General features: G+C 39.3%; 1 protein-coding gene across 1 annotated transcript in view; it reads left to right on the top strand.

Moving 5' to 3' along the window:
- The first annotated feature begins 853 nt into the window (after window positions 1–853).
- The window catches only part of pcbp4 (poly(rC) binding protein 4), a 182,866-nt gene continuing 164,561 nt past the window's right edge, over window positions 854–19,158 (top strand). The window contains exon 1 of the mRNA XM_042406383.1: window positions 854–964. The gene's annotated coding sequence lies outside the window, so the exon portion shown is untranslated. The remainder of the gene's footprint in view (window positions 965–19,158) is intronic.

The raw sequence follows: 19,158 nt of genomic DNA, 5'->3' as shown, positions 1-19,158 counted from the left end.
ATTTTTTAAGAAAAATGTTAAAATTCTCTGATTCTAGCTTCTTAAATGTGAATATTTTCTGGTTTCTTTAGTCCTTTATGATAATAAACTGAATATCTTTGGGTTGTTGACTGTTGGTTTGGACAAAATCAAACATTTTAGGTTTCAACTCGGGCTTTTCTGATATTTTAAAGACCAATTAACCAATCAATTAATCGATTAGTCGAATGGAAATGATTGCAGCCTCACGCCATGTTGGAAATAAGTGTTTCCACTTTAACATGTCATCCTTTTTTTATGTCTGTAAACCATAAATAAATAATATTATCATATCATTTAACCCTGTCTTGGTTCAGAGCCACGTTCAGTAAAGTAGCTCCATCTTTAATTACCTCTTGCCCACTCTAGATGGCAGCAAGTGGAGAGAGAGAGAGAGAGAGAGGAGGTGAAAACTGGCAGCTTCAGCTTTGAATATGGAAATAGGCTCCACTAATCTCAGCTCTGCATATAACACGGCGGACTTGGCAATAGTAAGAGAAAATCTGCACAGCATGCTGCATATGTGGTTACCTTAAATAAGAAGAACCGCCACTATCACTTCACAAGCTTTAATCACCGGGAACACACATGCATGTGCAGGTTTTTATTTATTACTCGATCATTCCTGACATTTAAAATCATCTTTCTTCCTGAGAAAAAAAAATACAAAAAAACATTTTCACATCCTGACAGTCTGTAGCTGCTTTCAACACTAACTGCCTTATTTCCTGTAACAATCAATCCCACTGTTTCTAATTGGATGGGGTAGCACCCCCCCCCCTCCTCTCTCCTCTCCGGTTTATTGTCACTGACAGTCGGATTATTCCCTCACAGCAGCAGCCTGCTCCCTCTCATCCTCCTGCTCTCCGTCCGACAATGCGGGCACCAACTAAGGATTTATAATTTTTCTTTATTCACTCTCCGTCGTTGATTCTTCGTCTTCACGGTAAGAGAATCTCTTCCTCTCGATCCAATATCGCTTCTGATCGTTTTATATTTTGTAAAGAAACATCTGCACGGCTGAAAACCATGTGCACGTCAAATAATAATAATAATAATAATAAAGCGCAGGAGTTGTACGGAGAGAATAGACTTTGTGTTGTAAAGTGTGTTATTATAGGAGCTGTTGTGTTAATGTCAGTGTGGTTAAGCGGTGCCACTGAGTTTAACTTCCAGAGAACTGCAGCTGTATGCGGGCGTCTGGTTTTAATATGTGTTTATTACATGCTGGTTTTTCTTACTGATCATAATGAGCTATTTTAATGTAATTAAATACTCCCAAGACGCGATGTGTGCGGTGCAGAGTGATGATTAACGTTGAGTCCTGCGGTTTAAAACGATGTGGCAGCGCTGTGTGTGTGTGTGTGTGTGTGTGTGTGTGTGTGTGTGTGTGTGTGTGTGTGTGTCAGTCAGAGACCTGGGGGGAGCTGTGTGCTCTTATAGCGCACCGCGGGAGTGCACGTTTCCCCTTCAGACGTTTAAACCTTCAATTTTGTCCCAGGGACCCCCCGTATTTACTCGAGTCAGTGCTGAAATTGTGCGCTCTGCATGGCTGGAAGAGAGACGGAAATGAAACATCTGAAGGAAAACAGTCATCCTTTTAACACGAGCTACACTCTGAGATATTTATATCATTTATGATTATGATAGAAAATTGAATTATACTTCTCTCTCGCTGGTGACTGGAACTCCTCCTGAGGAGGGACCTCTGGACTTTACTTTGATAAGCAGTCCTCTTAATAGAAGACACACCATTAACCCCCCCCCAGTCCACAAGTCCCCCCCCCACCCCATCCACCTCCCAAAATTTGGGTGGCATATGGCTTCTTCTTCCCCAAAGGCTCACAGATGTTCAGTCCTTACATCAGCAGCCTAGTTTGGAGACACTCAAACTACCAACTGTGTGTGTGTGTGTGTGTGTGTGTGTGTGTGTGTGTGTGGAGGGGTGGGGGGGGTGAGGGGGGGTGTTAGTGTTTTTATAGGAGACTGTAGCTCAGTAATTGGTAAGGTCTGATCTCCTCGTGTTCTCACTGGAGGGGCTATAATACTCAGCTGAAAGTAATCCTATGCAAAAAAAAAAAGAAAAAAGGGGGGCAGAGTAATCCTGTGATATATTTTAGTGGGATACTATGCAAATTTCTGTCCCCACAGGAGGTAGCACCGGAGCACGAATCAACCTTTTCTACTCGTGAGCCTTGAAATATATAAAGCAAAGTCTTCTTCTCCTTATCTCAGGCTGCATGTTCATGAGTTACGAGCAGTTTGAGCAAAGAGTGACGGAGCCTTTTTTAGACTATACAGAGAAAACTATACAATATTAAACAATACGGGATTGAAGAAAAATCTGACAAATAAACATCTTTGTGTTCGTTAGACAAAAGTCTCTATACTTCAGGAATAGTATGACATGAGATATGACCTTCTAATATAATAACTATGAAACACATCCTATCACAGATACGTATCTCTTCAATAGGGGTATTAGTGAGTAATTATAAGGTAATTATACCAACAGCGAGAACTATGTGACTGATACTGTAAAATGATTGTACACTCAGAAGTTTTATAATTTAAACTGCATTAACAGCTTGTTCTTTAATGTCAACAACAGTCCCTTTTGTTTGTCTTACAAAAGGTTTACATTGAAACTCTTCACACGCAGTTTTACAGTCTGATATGACAGCGGTGCAGTGACCTTGTAGTTACAGCGGTGCCTTGAGATTTACAGAGTATGAGCCCAGTTTCCGGGTGGGGACATCCATCTTTTACAGTAGCTGCATTATCCTCACTGGATTAGTCAAGGATGTCAAGTGATGCTCTAGCAATCTACTGTACTTCATTGTGGTATCAGGCCTTCACAGATGCCCCAGAAACAGCTCAGGAAGTTGTCAGATCAGCTCTTGTTGCTCAGCGGCGCTGCTGGACGGCAGCATATAGGGTACAAGGGGGGTGCCGGATTCATTTCAGAGCTGCGGGGGGTCAAAAAGAGTGTGTGTGTGTATGCAGTGGTAAATCAACTGGAGACTCTCAGTATGCTTTTGCGCAGTAACTATAGCTTGTTTTTACCACAGGGTGGCGATATAATTCCAAACACAAAGCAGCTAACTGGTGCTTGTGGGATTCGAGAACAGCGAGCAGGCAATAGGAATGTTAACGTTGTCTTTGTGTTGTAAGCAGCCAGGCCCCAAATCCATATTTAACGCAAAATTCATTATTTTTCATCAAAAAACACATTACTTTCCTTCTGCTTCCCCTTTGCAAATTATCAACATGCAATGCTGTTGTGAAAATGTCTTTCATAGACTGCAATAGCATGAATAAAGTTTGGGAGCATCTCGGTCGCCTTTTCTTAACGTGTGTGTTGCCTGTGGAATTATTTTACCGTATGTCTTAGAGCAGACGGGAATGACTGAAACATCTTTTTACCGTAAGTGTTGTAATATAGGGGCATTTGCAGGGATACACAGCTTTAAAAGAATGTGGGAGGAGGGTAAAGCGGGAGCCTGATGGCCCGTTAGACGCCCGACTTCCTTTCATACCCTCGACAGAAAAATATTTGCTCAGTTTCTTGTTATAACCAGAAAATTTTCTTGCTTTAACAAGATCCTTTTCACATTATAACAAGATAGTTAAATGTTGATGACACTCATTTCCTGTTATTACCAGTTATAACTAAGTTGTTATAAAACCAAACTCAAACCATATAAACCATTTTTACTTTTTCTATCCGATGTAGGCTACAATATCGTCTCTTTAAACTTATGTTATAACGAGAAAAGTTTAATCTTGTGAAATAACAAGAAAGTTTCTTGCTATAACTAGTTAAAATGGTTTGTTATAATAATGACAACAATAATCTGGTATCTAGTAATAAAAAATATCTTGTTTTAACATGAAATTGAGCAAATAATTGTTGTCACGGTGGCAGCAATACGACGCCGTACCGCTGTCGTTCATGACGTCTGTCTTCAGTATTGCAGCAGTAATGTGACATTAATAGATTTTCACTGCAGACGATTTGACTTGTGGAATCAGCAGAAGCTCAGGTGGAATTAATAACATTAACGATGGCTGCACTCTGTTGTTTAGATGAGCCGGTTCCAGCTCCCTCACTGACTGACATGACTTACTGGGACGATCAAAGGAAGTCAGCCTTCGTTATTATTTACGAGAACGTCCTCCCAAGAAAAACGACACAACAGGTCGTAATGTCAGTCGGCTAAAAACGACATATAGTTACGTTTGAGTGACAGACGCCATCTAGTGGCCGTAGTTATTATGAGCCGGACTTTGGACTTCGCTGCAGGAGACCGCTGTTTGTTTCCTGTTTCCAACGGCTCGTCCCCTAACCTTAACCCTGTGGTTTATTATTGTAGCCATGACGACGAAGGTGGACTAACTTTAACCCACAGCACCTGTTTCTCTAACCTTAACAAAGTGATCATTTTAACCCAAACCGTCATCTTTAAACCTAACCAGACCTGAACCACATCGCTGTCACATCATGAAACATCATTATTGTTTAACAGTGATGTAACAGTTTTGTAAAACACAGACAGATGATGTCATCCTGCTGATTACTGCTGAGAAAACGCTCCTATGTGTCGTTCAGGAGTCACATGATCAAACCACATATCTGGTTGTTATTAACACCTGTGCTTTTCCTGCTTTGACGAGTCAAAACGTCTGCTATGAAAAGGTTTGAGTGTCCAGCGTGTGCTTTAATGAATTAGTTTCACCATAAAACTAAACTGTTCAACATTTCAGGATCCATTAAACACAACACCAACAAACCAGTTAGTTTCTAGCTGACACAAGAAAATATGTATTGAAACAATTCCCACATGGTGCATACGTACATGGAGACAGTGTCTGCTGTCCATACAGGCTGTGAAATGATCGTTTTCTAACTTTATTATATCAGCCGAAGCATAAATGTCTGAATCAGACAAATCAAGCAGGTTTTGTTCCGACAAATAATCCACAACCCAAAAAATAATCAGATCACTGAAAGAAACCACAAAATATGTGAGAAGCTGAAAGCAGAGAACTTTCTTACAAAATGATTTAAAACAACAGTTGGTGATTAATTTTCTTGCAGCTCTAAAAATAACCCAGTATGAAAATAATTGTATTTTTTAACACAGTGTGTGCAGGAATCTGACACCATGTGGAGAACATTAAGAAGTTTTTGAGGCTGCTCACCTTGATGTTATATTCAGGTGTGATGAGGAGACAGGTGCAGCATACTGCTTTCTTTATTATGCTGTTTAGTAGACTTACATTAAAACACAGATATGCTCTAAATGCATCAGATGCACTCAGTCAGTAACATCAAACTAGCTACATCAAACAGCCCGGTGATGCTGCCCCCCCCCCCCAGTACTCACTGAGATGAGCTTTAAAAAGGAGAGTTTAATCTGGGCTCTGCTGCTGTTGGGTTGGTGGGCTGCATGCGTGTGTGTGTGTGTGTGTGTGTGTGTGTGTCTGAGAGCTCTGAGTGAGAGGGGAGGGGATTTTAGGAGGCATACTTACATTTCAAAGTAATGGCCTATTTATAGGGCAGACAAACAGCAGCACAGAGAGAGAGAGCGAGAGGAAAAGAAGTCCAGTGCCTATGGCCTGTTGTTGTTGTTAGCATCGAGGAATGCACCAGTGCTTGTTGTGATAAGGAGAGAGTCGAGGGGTTGCAGCCACGGCTTGTTAGAGACATACGTGACTGCACACACACACACACAGTAGAGTGCCAGAACATACACAGAAACACACACACACGGAGCTTCATTTACATTTACCAGTGATTACACAGTATGGATACAGCCGCACACAAAGGCAGACACACAACAAACAAACATACAGCACAAACATGCACATTTTTTTTTTTTTTTTGGGATTAATGCTAATTTATGCTGTTTTCATCAACACTTTGGAGTTCAAAGATGATAGTGAGCTCTCAGCTTCTACGGCTGGGAAATGAAGCATGCCGGATCATGTAAGTGTGTGGCTAATCGCAGATAGATGATTTATTTAGATGTGTTTACTTCTCTCTCAGTGTGTGTGTGTGTGTAACTGGTTGTAGATAGCAGACCTCTCTGTGTTCATGTACGTAGGAGTGTGATCATCAAAGACTTACAGTAGATATTGATCACAGCCTTACATGCATGGCGGCAGCAGCGGCAGCACTAGCAGCTCGAGGCTAACAATGTGACTTCTTGGATGCTAAACAAATTAACTCGGCCTGTTTTGTATACGCTACGTCGGAATGAACCCTGGCAAACTCAAATCTGCTGGATATAAACGTGTATAAAATGTCAGGGACACCTGCTGTTTGCCATGAACAAAAAAAAAAAAAGATGCCCAGGAGACTCCAGATGAAAGCTCTGATCCCTTTCATTGATTTTACCGATTAAATCGGCAAAAGTCTTGAGGGGGTGTTGGAGAGGACGACTCTGGGACATGGATTTGTCACAAAGGAAACTATGTGTAAAGGCACTGTTCTGTAATAAATACCAACTCAGATAAAGCAGCTACAATCAGTATTTATGCAGAACTCCCCTTCGGCTTTACGGAGCTTTATAGAGAGTTTCAGCTCGTTGTTTATCAGTCCGGCTGCAACTTTTTACTGTGTTGGTTCACTCTCAGCGCTCTCATAGTGTCGTTTTCCAGCCTGTCTGCACAAGAAAAACAATGGTATAGGTCTAAAATAGGTCTAAAATTCAGTAAATTCATATTACGCTGCTATGGGTCGTTGTGGAGTGCAGGTACAGTCGTCCTGTGTGGTCTGATCCCCATCCGTCTTATGAAGGGAGCTGAAAACCCTCATATATGTAGTTTTGGTGCGAGGACGTGTTCATTTAATTTAATTTCATTTGTCGTTCTACAATGTCTGTAACTTCCACTACAGCAGCTACAGCATTATTAACTTCTTATGGATGTATTTTGGTGTTAACAGAACTTGTTTAAAGTTAGAGAAAGATCATAGTCTTGGTAAAAATCAGCTATAATGTATGTTTTATATGATAATGTTCAAATGTCAGTGTGTAATGTGTTTGGCTCGTAGTGATGAACCTACAGAGAGACTCTGCAGCTCCTCTCGGCTTTACGGAGCTTTATAGTGAGTTTCAGCTCGTTGTTTATCTGTCCGGCTGCAACTTTACTGTTCTGGTTCACTCTCAGCGTCTCGTAGCGTCGTTTTCAGAGAGAAAAAGCTGTAAAAAAAGCCGCTGTACACTACCTGCTCAGCACCAAACAGACACAGTTAGCTGTAGATTAGCTGGTGAACATAGTGGAGCATTTAGCAGCTAAAGAGCCAGATATTTCCCTCAGGAGTCGGTGGAGAGTAAAAACAGAAGCTAAAAGAGAGTGAATATTGGACTTGGACAGATGTTGAGAAAGAAGCCTCAGTGGGGTTGTTCTGTTTCTGCTGGATGTTTACCTAAATCTAAACAATTATTTGTTGTAGGGCTGCAGATTATTTTCTTAACTAATTGTTTTTTTTTTTCCTATAAAATGTCAGAAAACTTTCTAGAGCCCAGAGTGTCTCCAGATGTCTTGTTTTGTCAGTTTACTATCATGTATGACACAGAAAAAGCATCAAATCCTCACATTTGAGAAGCTGCAACCAGATAATTTTTTGGCATTTTGCTTAAAAAGTGACTGAAACAATTAAATGATTATCAGAATTGAAACAAAACTGACATGTTTTAAGCTGCATTTTGTTTTTTAATGTTTAGAATATGGTTAAATTCTACATTTATTGATTTTACTGTGTTTACTCGTGCTGTATTTCTTGTTCTGTGTTAAGCTGCTGCAGCGTTCAGTAACATCACTGCAACATTGATGTGATGTTATGTTACATTGCAGTGTGTTGCGTGCAGTTTGCAATTTGATTTCTTCTAAATTGAGACGTGGTGGTGCAGAGTGGCTGGCTCTGAATCCCATATGCTACCCCCACACAAAACACACACACACACACACACACACACACACACACACACACACATACACACACACACACACACACACACACACACACACACACACACACACACACACACACCTCTTCTGCCTGTGATCTCTCCTGTTATGCCTCCTTCTCTGTTTTCCAACGCTGCGAATGAAAGTGAATACAGCAGCAAAGACAATGACCTGGCTTTGAAAACAAGTAAGGTGAAAGAAGAACGGACCCGTGCTACATTCATACTATATATATTTTTTGACTTTAAGAGGGGAAGAAAAGGCTGAGAAAGCCATTAAATCCTGCAGAAACATGAAGGTTTTGAAGTCTCAGGAGAGTTTGCAGGGTGCAGACTCACAGCTTCAAGTTGTATAGATGGACGGAAGGACTAAAAGACTTGGAAATACTCTGAAAATGTCAAGCGCACCAACATGGAGCTTTGTTGTGGAAGAGAGGCTTGTAACATTGATCTGTGATTGTAACATCCCTCCACATGTTTCTAAAGCTTCCCCACCATCTGAAAGTGGAATTTCAAGCTATTTCTTTAAGTGTTAGTCAAGATAAAAAAAAAAAAAAGATAAAGTATTTCCTCTAGGAACCCCTGTGGTGCCACCAGCCTCATTAACAATGCCAGCTCAACATCTTTGTCTGGAGTGTCGGAGTTTCTGGCAGACGCAGCATAGTTTGCCTGACTGGAGACTGAAACAGATGCTGAAAATTAAAAAAAAAACTCATTCAGAGATATATAAGGCTATGTCTTAAAAAGAATCTTCATTTAAATGAGAAATATATGAACATTTCTTTTTATGCAAATTGGCTTAAAGTTATATTATCATATGTGTTTGCATTGGATCTTGTCTTAGGTTCCTCTGAATATCAGTTCCTTGTAAAAATGGAGCAAAAAAAGTCTAAGAAGCATAACGGTTACTGGTGGATAGTAAGTCAAATAAATGAAGTAAAAAGCAAAATGTGAAAATAGATCAAAATGCTGTGTGCATGAAAAGGAGTTTATTTACTCTGCTGTTATAACACATTAAACATCACAACTACGTTGCTGGAAAGAGGAAGTAAAAATGAGGCAAGATTAAAAAAAGAACTGAAAAACATATTTTAAGGTGGATGGCTTAAAATGTTATACATTCAAATCTGGTGACCTGCATTCAGATCTTAAATCAAACAGGAAATTCTCCTTTTCTTTTCATTTATTTGTAAGGAACCATGTCAAATATTTAACACAAACATTGTCATTTGATGTATTGCATGTAGAGCTAATTCACATGTGCAGGATATGACGCAGGATTACACACATCTGAACAAGAACTCATCTTAAACCGGCATTAACTGATGTTTTGTCTGCTAGTTTTCATCAGAAACAAGTAGTGAACATAACTCTGACACATCATCAGCTTTTAAGTTTAGATGTTGAACTTTTTAGCAAACAGTTGCTTATTTCCACATCCAGCAGTTACGGAGCAACATTATCATTGATGTGGAGTCGTGTTTCTGTCCACCTGGTGAATGTGAGTCCAATATTCACTCTCTTTTAGCTCTGTTTTTGCTCTCTACCAACTCCAGAGGGGAATATCTGGCTCTTTAGCTGCTAAATGCTCCACTATGTTCACCAGCTAGTCTACAGCTAACTGTGTCTGTTTGCCGTTTGGTGCCAAAACGACGCTATGAGACGCTGAGAGTGAACCAGAACAGTAAAAGTTGCAGCCGGACAGATAAACAATGAGCTGAAACTCACTATAAAGCTCCGTAAAGTCAAGAGGAGCTGCAGAGTCGCTGATGATTCTTTGTAGGTTCATCACTACGAGCCACCCTAACCCTACTAACCCTAATCCTAACCTTAACCCTAACCCTACTAACCCTAACCCTCCTAACCCTAACCCTACTAACCCTAATCCTAACCCTAACCCTAACCCTACTAACTCTAATCCTAACCCTAACTCTCCTAACCCTACTAACCCTAACCCTCCTAACCCTAACCCTACTAACCCTAATCCTAACCCTAACCCTACTAACCCTAACCCTACTAATCCTAACCCTAACCCTAACCCTCCTAACCCTAACCCTACTAACTCTAATCCTCTGTACACCTAACCCTAACCCTAACCCTCTAACCCTAACCCTCCTAACCCTAACCCTACTAACCCTAACCCTAACCCTCCTAACCCTAACCCTACTAACCCTAACCCTAACCCTAATCCTAATCCTAATCCTAACCCTAACCCTCCTAGCCCTAATCCAACACATTACACATTGACAGATCAGACACTCAATCATAAAACTATACATAAACTGACCATAACAGCAGCATGCAGTGTAACATAACATAAGCCGTCCTGTTACAAAGTGTGGCAGAACACAATTTTACACAGAAAAAACACACAAAAAACCCAACTATGAAATAATGCAGTGTACTGTAGCATCAATTCACCACAACACTGAGAACAGAGCAGTCCAGACCTGAAGCTAATATCCAGCCCACAGCTGAAGAATGGAGGCATTGTTCACATCAGCAGGGCGAGAGGAAAAACAAAATATTTTCCACGAAATGCCCTTTTACGTAAGCTTGTCCCTCTCTTTTTATTTTTTATCATCTTCATGTTCTTGTTTTTCTCTCTGCCTCACAGAAATTGAGGTCAGCGTTAATTGAAATTCAGACACCTATTAATTAGTGAAAGGATTTCTTTTTCTCCCTCTGTCTCCTTTTCCTTCTTCTATCTTTTCTTTCTTGTTTCTTTTTCTCTCCATTCTCCCTCTTTCCTTTTTTCCCTCTCTCTGTAGCTCCAACTGTTCCATAACTGTTGTTCTGTCTCTTGTGGGAATTTCTTTACTGTCCCACACCTTCCCTCTCTTCTTCTTCTACCCTCTCTGAATCCCCCTCACATGTGGGCTTCTCTTGATGGTCGCTACAGTCATTTTGCTCCTAGATCGAGCTGTTTCGGGTCGACGTCGCGGCTTTGAACAGCCGTTCTCTTCAGGGAGTTTCACTAGTCGTTCTCCTCAGAGATGAAGCTGGCTCTGGATTAATCCAACTCAAGTCCAAATCATTTACAGCCCCACTTTCTCAAGCTGCGATCTACAGATTATTTATTAGACAGCTGGTCAGTTTGTTGTCAGGCAATTTGTTAATTAAAGGAATTTGGCCGGACTGTGAGAGAGCGGTGGACCGATGATTAAAGACAGGAAATACTGAGGATTGTTAGGACGTGTCACCTGAACTCATTTCCTGTTTAGCTCACAGTCTGTGGAGAAGCTGTGAGAGAGAATCACAGATACAAAACACAGAAGAAGAGAGAGAATGAACATGAACATTGAGATGTTTTAAAATGGCTGCCAGGCACATAAAGTCTGTGTTTAATGAATATATGAACGTCATGGGAAACAATTTTCAAGATTTGTCGACTACCAGTCTTCTGATTTTTGCCCACATGAGTTTTCCTTTTGCATCCTGGTGAACTCCAGTACCCATAAGTCTCAAATTAAAAATGTATCCGGGCCAAATTTTAAGAAGCACCAGAAATGTGCTTTTTATCTATATTTATCTATAATGCCGTTTGAGGAACACTCAAACTGTCTCAAATACAGGTTTTGAGTCTGTTTGTCAGGTCTTCACTCTAAAAACGTGACACAGTTCGGTTTACTCAAACCAGACGGTGGTCACATGACATCTCCAGTCACCAAATATTAGCCAAATTGAGTGTCCATTTCCTGTTTCGGTGTGACGTCCAGCAGGCTGCAGTGGTTTCACAGGTCAGAGTTCATGGAGCGGTTGTGTTCGTTCAGCCAATAGAAACACTGCCGTGTCCGGAAATGGAGACGTTATTATTCTCGTGTGTTTCATCACTATTTTTTGTAAATTATCAGACAACAAACTGTAGTGTAGCTCTCATACACTGTTTACAGTTTGTGATCACTATGATCAATATTTATTCTTTACCTGCATCACAAATGTGACATCATGCAACAGAACTTTCAGAGAACGTAAACGTCAAGTGTCCATAGATATATTTGAGTGTGCTGTGGATGGACGCCACTTTCCCACAATGCAACGTGCAGCAGAAACCGATGATGGAAAAAACTGTGAAGGGCAGCGCTGCACGCCTGGTAGTGTACAGCCTGCTGGTATATTATGAAAAGAAGACAAAAAAACATACAAGGAAACCGCTGGAAAAAAATGTTAGAAGAAGAAGCTTCCATTTCCAAATGAGTCAGATCACATGACGTCCTTTCCTTTACTATGAGATATGTGTTCAGTAGGGGTGTGCCCAAATACAAGTACGTTATTCGGCAAAGCACAAATAGTGGGGGTTTTTTATGAATATTTGTTTCATACAAATATTTTAAAAATTATTTGTTTTCGGGAAGAAAAAAAAAACCACTTCAAATACCAGAGTGCAGGTTGGTTACATCACTATCTCAGTGTCTCTCCTCTGCTCCGCTGTGACGTCTATCAGCAGGTCTCAGTGAGGGGAGTCACATCCACCTGCTACATGACGCACATTTCCTAATATGGACATCAGTCCCAGAGTTGGGAGTGTTCCCCAGAGATAAAGCTGAACTACTGACACACGCTTCATGAACACTTATTGTAATACTTTAATTTTCTAAAATTAAAAGCATAATAAAAACAAAAACAGGATTTTTAAGCCTCTTTCCACTTTTATTCAAATACAAATACAAATAATTTTGCTGCCTCAACAAATACAGATACAAATACAAATACTGGGCTCTCTGCACATCCCTAGTATTCGACTTCATTTGTTGTAGACTAATTGCACACTGACTAATCACAGTATAGTGTGATGTGTAGTTTAAACACTATATAGAATAAGTATGTAGTCAGACTCTGAGGAAAGATCATCATTAAAGTCAGAAGTTGTTATGATGTGATTTCCCAGAGTGCAACACTCTCTCTGTAATAATAGATTCTTTATAAATCTACTGTTTGTAACAGTAAAAGTGTTCCTGGTTGTTACTGTACATGTTTGTTGGACTGTTTGCTTTCACACAGCAAGACACTATTTATAGTTTTGTGTTTGGATTCAACTAGTGAATTTCTTTACTGAGGGTTATTCTGAAGATTACTTTTCTCATTTAATCAGTTAATTATTTGGTGTTATGGCTCAGTTAAAACAGACTTGGACCCAAGAGCACTACTAGCAGACACAGCAGAAACGGTTGAGTTTTAATTGTAAAAACAAAACAACAGGCAGGCAGGGTGGCGAGAAGAAATGGCTCGGGTGCTAATGGCTACTGATGCAAAAGACGATCTGGCTAGAGAATGAATGGGAACGGGCCGGTAAACATACTACTGGGTATATTGGGGAAGTGGAAACAGGTGAGCAGGAGGGCGAGGAAGAGTCAGGTGACAGGTGAGTTAGTTCATGGAAGGAAAGAAAGTAAACAGAATATGAGAAACTAAGATTCTGCTGTGACAGTTCGGTCAAATAAATGTCAGAAAAAAATTGAATCATGTCCTTCACAACTTCCCAGAGCCTGATGTTTGACGTCATCTGGTGTCTTATTTTGACCAAAAGTCAAAAATATTACATTTACAAAAATAAAAAAAAACAAAGAAAAGCAGCAAATCTTCACACTGAAGCAACAGAAACCAGTTGCAGATAAATTTAGTGAATTAACAAACAGATTAATCGACTAATTGTTTCAGTTTTGTGTGATCATGTGACCTGTTGTCTACTGAGCTACTTACCAACATCCACAGATTATAATTAGTATGAATTATCCTTTTGTAGAAGACGTATTTAGGAAACTAAATGATCAAATGCGTTTTTTGTTGTATAAAAACAACAACAGAAGTCTTGTCCTTGCTTCAGGCTCCGCAGCATGCAGTGCATGACTGTCTGCAGTTAGTCTTAAATATCTCATGATTGGCTGCTGTGTGTGTGATGTTGCCCTGTGGAAAAGCAACCCCCCCCCCCCCCACCCCGCCAACCCCCCCTCCATCTCTCTTTCTGGCTTCTTGCTTTGTGTTTACATGGAATATGTGTTCTGAAATCCCCTCAAGTCCCCTTGGCTTGATACTGTATGGTTTACAAACATGTCATTTTCTCTTTCTTTCCTTCCTTTTTTTTTCCTGGAGCAGGAAAAGCTATAATAATAAAAGCTTTTGAAGCATCATGTTCCCTCAAAAAGCTTTCGTCGATATCTCGCTGCCCTTTCCGGGTTTCCACCGGTTACAATTTTGAGTTCAGATGTGTGAGTTGTGCCTTAGACATGACTTAGAAACTTTTGATGGTATTGACTGGATATATATGGTCGCTAATGGACGTGATTGTGCAGCTCTGAGAGTGACGTGTGTCAGAGTGTCTGTAAGTGTGTGAGCGAGGGGAGCTGCAGAGCCTGAAGGAAGGCCATGAGAGAGAGGTAGAGAGCCTCTTATCCTAATGCACTTAAAGTCTCCAGAGGAAACAGGGGGGAAAAGAGAGAGAGAGGATGGAGATGGAGATGGTGGGAAGAAAGGAAGAGCAGCGATTGAGAGGAAAGATGTAGTGAAGTGTGTGTATGTGGGAGAGATAAAAGAGGAGGGGGGCAAAAAAGGCAACAGCTGGAGAAGACAAGTGAAAGATGAGATACGAGAGAGGAGAGAGAGTAATGGTGGTTGTGAGCCATCAGATAGTGAAGGTCAGAGGTTAATAACTGTGCTGTGGTGAACGGTGGAGGAGAAGGTTCGGAGGAGCAGGACGACGTTAATAATGAGTGACGTTTAAAATGTGATCCAGTTACAGGAGAAACGAGTCGGGTTCAACTCGTGATGCACGTAGTACTCACGGTTCAATGCACTCAGGATACTTTTAACACTGTAAAAGACTGTAATACTGTACGATGATACTACGAATAATTCAAAATAATTCTTGTGCATGCCTCATTAGGCACGAAATGTGCAAAAAAACCACTGGTGAAACTGAAAACATCTTTTACAAAAGGTTTTCATACTGATTTTGGTGCAAATAATGTGAATAATTGATTCTCATTAATGCTGCAACTAACGATTATTTTCATTATCAATTAATTATCAATTATTTTCTAGATTAATCGATTAGTTGTTTGGTCCATAAAATGTCAGGAAATGGTGAGAAACTGTTTCCCAAAGCTCCAGCAGACATTAGGGATGTGCAGAGATCCCAGTATTTGTATTTGTATTTGTTGAGGCAGCAAAATTATTTGTATTTGTATTCAAATAAAAGTGGAAAGAGGCTTAAAAATCTGTTTTTGTTTTTATTACACTTTAAATTTTAGAAAATTATTATGATTACTGAGCTACAACTTTACTCATCACCTCATTGCAGACAGATCTATCTATTTATACACCCATAACACAGAGACAGCACAGCGTGTAACATGTAGGGAGGAACTTCAAAGGTGATTCTTGCTTTGCACTTTTCATTTATTGCCTATTTTTTACAACCTAACTTTGTGGAAAGGAGAAGAAGAACAACAGGTTATAGAGAGTCTTTAAGAGCACTTTGCTTGTGTCAGTAGCTCAGCTTTATCTCTGGGGAACACCCCCAACAAATAACTTTTAAAATATTTTACAAATATTTGTATAAAACCCACTATTTGTGCTTTGCCGAATAATGTATTAGTATTTGGGCCTCAAATGTCTCCTTTTTGTCCCGATATTCAGTTTACTGTCATAGAGGACTAAAGAAAGAGGAAAATATTCACATTTGCTACTAAAAATAATGAATCAACTATCAAAATAGCTGCCGATTCATTTAATAGTTGGCAACTAACCAGTTAATCGACTAATCGTTGCAGCTCTAGGTCTCATTAACGCATCAATAACTTCTATCTGCTGGAGTTGAAAGTGTTTCGTGTTGGATGTTTGTGTTTATTCTAAGTTGTTTAACAGAAACAGTAAAAAAAAAAAAAAGGTCTGGAGGACAATAAAGGAAACCAGAGACAGAAATCATCCATCGCCGGCGGCCAAAAGACCTAAACTGAAAAACTTTTGCAACAGTAAAAAAAATGAGCCAAAAAAATTAAACTTCACTTTGTATTGAAATATAGCTTCATAATGTTGGAATGAAACAAAAACTCCTACACGTCTGGCTCTTCTTCTTCTCCTCACTACAACATAAGATGTAGCTGAGATTGGAAGCATGTTTTCACCATATATTTATACCAGGAAATATTGTGCCAAACATATTATGAGATAAGATATACAGAACTTTATCGACCCCTCAGGGACATTTTTCTTGTGTTCGGTGTCGCTGCATCACAAAGCTTTTATCTCCCAAACACACTCGCATACCTACAATCACTCCTGCAAAGAAATAAGACCAATGAAAATGATAAAACCAATGTACCTTATAAAACCAGTAAAATAATATTGCACCTTCAACATAAAACCAACAACTAAAGTACGAATGCTCTGTGAGCAACACAGCATTTAACTGCTGCTGTTTAAAACTATTTCCTATATTTCATTACATGAAAGAAAGAAAAAATTTTTACATCTGCGTCTTTCGTTTCAGCAAATTCCCCCCAAAAACAACATGTGTTTCCGTTGGAGACGAAGCCGTCTAGCAGCTGTAGACGTCTGACTCATAAACGTTACAGCGTCGAGTTCAAGAGCCACAAAGTCTGTAGAGGAAGGAGGTGGATGTTCAGTCAGTCCTCGACCTTAACTAAACAGTTTAAAACTAACCGAACCTTAACCATAGTGGTGTAAGATCAGAACATTTGTATTTTTGTACTGGTGGTTTTTAATGGCACAAGAACAGAAAACACTTTTATGTTTCGTTCTGGAGGGAAACGACAAATGATCCTCGTTTCATTTAGTGGATTTATTGGACAATTAAAGTTTTACTCCTGTGCTGAAAAGTAGAATTAAGAGTCAGTGAGTGTGAGTACTGCAGATCCTTTACTTTAAGTAAAAATACCAGTACAGTAACGTAGAAATGCAAGTAAAAGTCCTGCATGAAAAATCCTACAACAGTAAAAGTACATAAGTATTATGAGCTTGATGTAGTTAAAGTATTGCAGTAAAAGTACATAAGTATTATGAACTGGATGTAGTTAAAGTATTGCAGTAAAAGTACATAAGTATTATGAGCTGGATGTAGTTAAAGTATTGCAGTAAAAGTACATAAGTATTATGAGCTTGATGTAGTTAAAGTATTGCAGTAAAAGTACATAAGTATTATGAGCTGGATGTAGTTAAAGTATTGCAGTAAAAGTACATAAGTATTATGAGCTTGATGTAGTTAAAGTATTGCAGTAAAAGTACATAAGTATTATGAGCTTGATGTAGTTAGAGTATTGCAGTAAAAGTACATAAGTATTATGAGCTTGATGTAGTTAAAGTATTGCAGTAAAAGTACATAAGTATTATGAGCTTGATGTAGTTAAAGTATTGCAGTAAAAGTACATAAGTATTATGAGCTTGATGTAGTTAAAGTATTGCAGTAAAAGTACATAAGTATTATGAGCTTGATGTAGTTAAAGTATTGCAGTAAAAGTACATAAGTATTATGAGCTTGATGTAGTTAAAGTATTGCAGTAAAAGTACATAAGTATTATGAGCTTGATGTAGTTAAAGTATTGCAGTAAAAGTACATAAGTATTATGAGCTTGATGTAGTTAAAGTATTGCAGTAAAAGTACATAAGTATTATGAGCTTGATGTAGTTAAAGTATTGCAGTAAAAGTACATAAGTATTATGAGCTTGATGTAGTTAAAGTATTGCAGTAAAAGTACATAAGTATTATGAGCTTGATGTAGTTAAAGTATTGCAGTAAAAGTACATAAGTATTATGAGCTTGATGTAGTTAAAGTATTGCAGTAAAAGTAGTGGTTTGGTCCCTCTGACTGATCTATTATTATATATGACATCATTAGATTATTAATAGTGAAGCATCAGTGTTAGAGCAGCATGTTACTGTTGTAGCTGCTGGAGGTGGAGCTAGTTTACACTACTTTATATACAGTTAGCTAGTTTAGTCCAGTGGTTCCCAACCTAGGGGTCGGGCCCCTCCAAAGGGTCAGCAGATAAATCTGAGGGGTGGTGAGATGATTAATGGGAGAGGAAAGAAGAAAAAACAAAGTTCTGATACACAAATCTGTTTTCAGTTTTTGGACTTTTTCTCTAATCTTTGATTTTTGCTGAAATATTGGATCATTTGAACATTTATTGAAATGAAAGCATGTGAGAAGTTTAGAGGGAAAAATCACTATTTGGTGGAGCTGTTAACAACTCATAGACATGTGAAATGTGACCCCGACTACACACTGCTTTTTGTAAGACGTCAAAAGACAAAAAGGTTGGAAACCACTGGTTTCATCTTTAACAATGTGTTGTATTTTAAAAGCTTGTTATATTATCCATTGTGTCAAATCTTCATCTGAAAAGTAACTAAAGCTGTCAAATAAATGTAGTGGAGTAGAAAGTACAATATTTCCCTCTGAAATGTAGAAAGTAGCATCACATGTACTCAGTTATTTTCCATCACTGTTGTCCAGCAAACACAGACGTGAAGCGTTTTATGGTCCTCGGTTCTGTTTCATAGCACCGTGTTACATCACGGAACGCCGCAGTATGCATGCTGTATCTCTGTTTTGGCACACATCAGCAACTTTCAGATTGTGAAGCTCAGTTTTGCAGCCTGTTTCTTGAGGCGCTCTGTGAAAATGGAGTCTTGTTATGAAGCTTCGACTGCAACAAGAAGGGCATTTTCTTTCCTGCAGAGGACGAGGGCGTAGCGTGTCAAATTAAGCCCTGAGCCCCCACTGTCTGCCCTATAAGACAAACCAGCCCCTGTTTACTCAACACAGCAACCATATAACAGCACTAAAGTCATCTTTGTTCATGTATTATAGTATATTGAGGCACGGTACAAGAGAAATTTCCATTCTAAGGATTGTGTGGTTGTCACACGGCAGGGATAAAGAGGGATTTTTGCCCAGACTGTTTGTCTTTTCTTCTCCTCTATCAGTGCCTTTTTTTTGTCAGGAAAGCAATACGATTTTCATTCCTATTTTTGTGTGCAATCCTCTTTGTTTTATTTGTAAAAAGAACTGCATAAAAAAAACATTATCCCATTTGGACATGCATACTGATGTCATCTTTTTTTTTTGTTCGCTAAGCTGCTTTTTGTGGTTCGTCGACGCGGGAAAAAAAAAAAAGGTTGTTGTTGTCGTCGTCGGTGAGC

This window comes from Thunnus maccoyii, chromosome 3 (assembly GCF_910596095.1).
Source record: "Thunnus maccoyii chromosome 3, fThuMac1.1, whole genome shotgun sequence".
NCBI lineage: Eukaryota > Metazoa > Chordata > Actinopteri > Scombriformes > Scombridae > Thunnus > Thunnus maccoyii.
The sequence above is the reverse complement of the archived record's forward strand: the minus strand, read 5'-3'. Positions and strand labels throughout refer to the sequence as shown.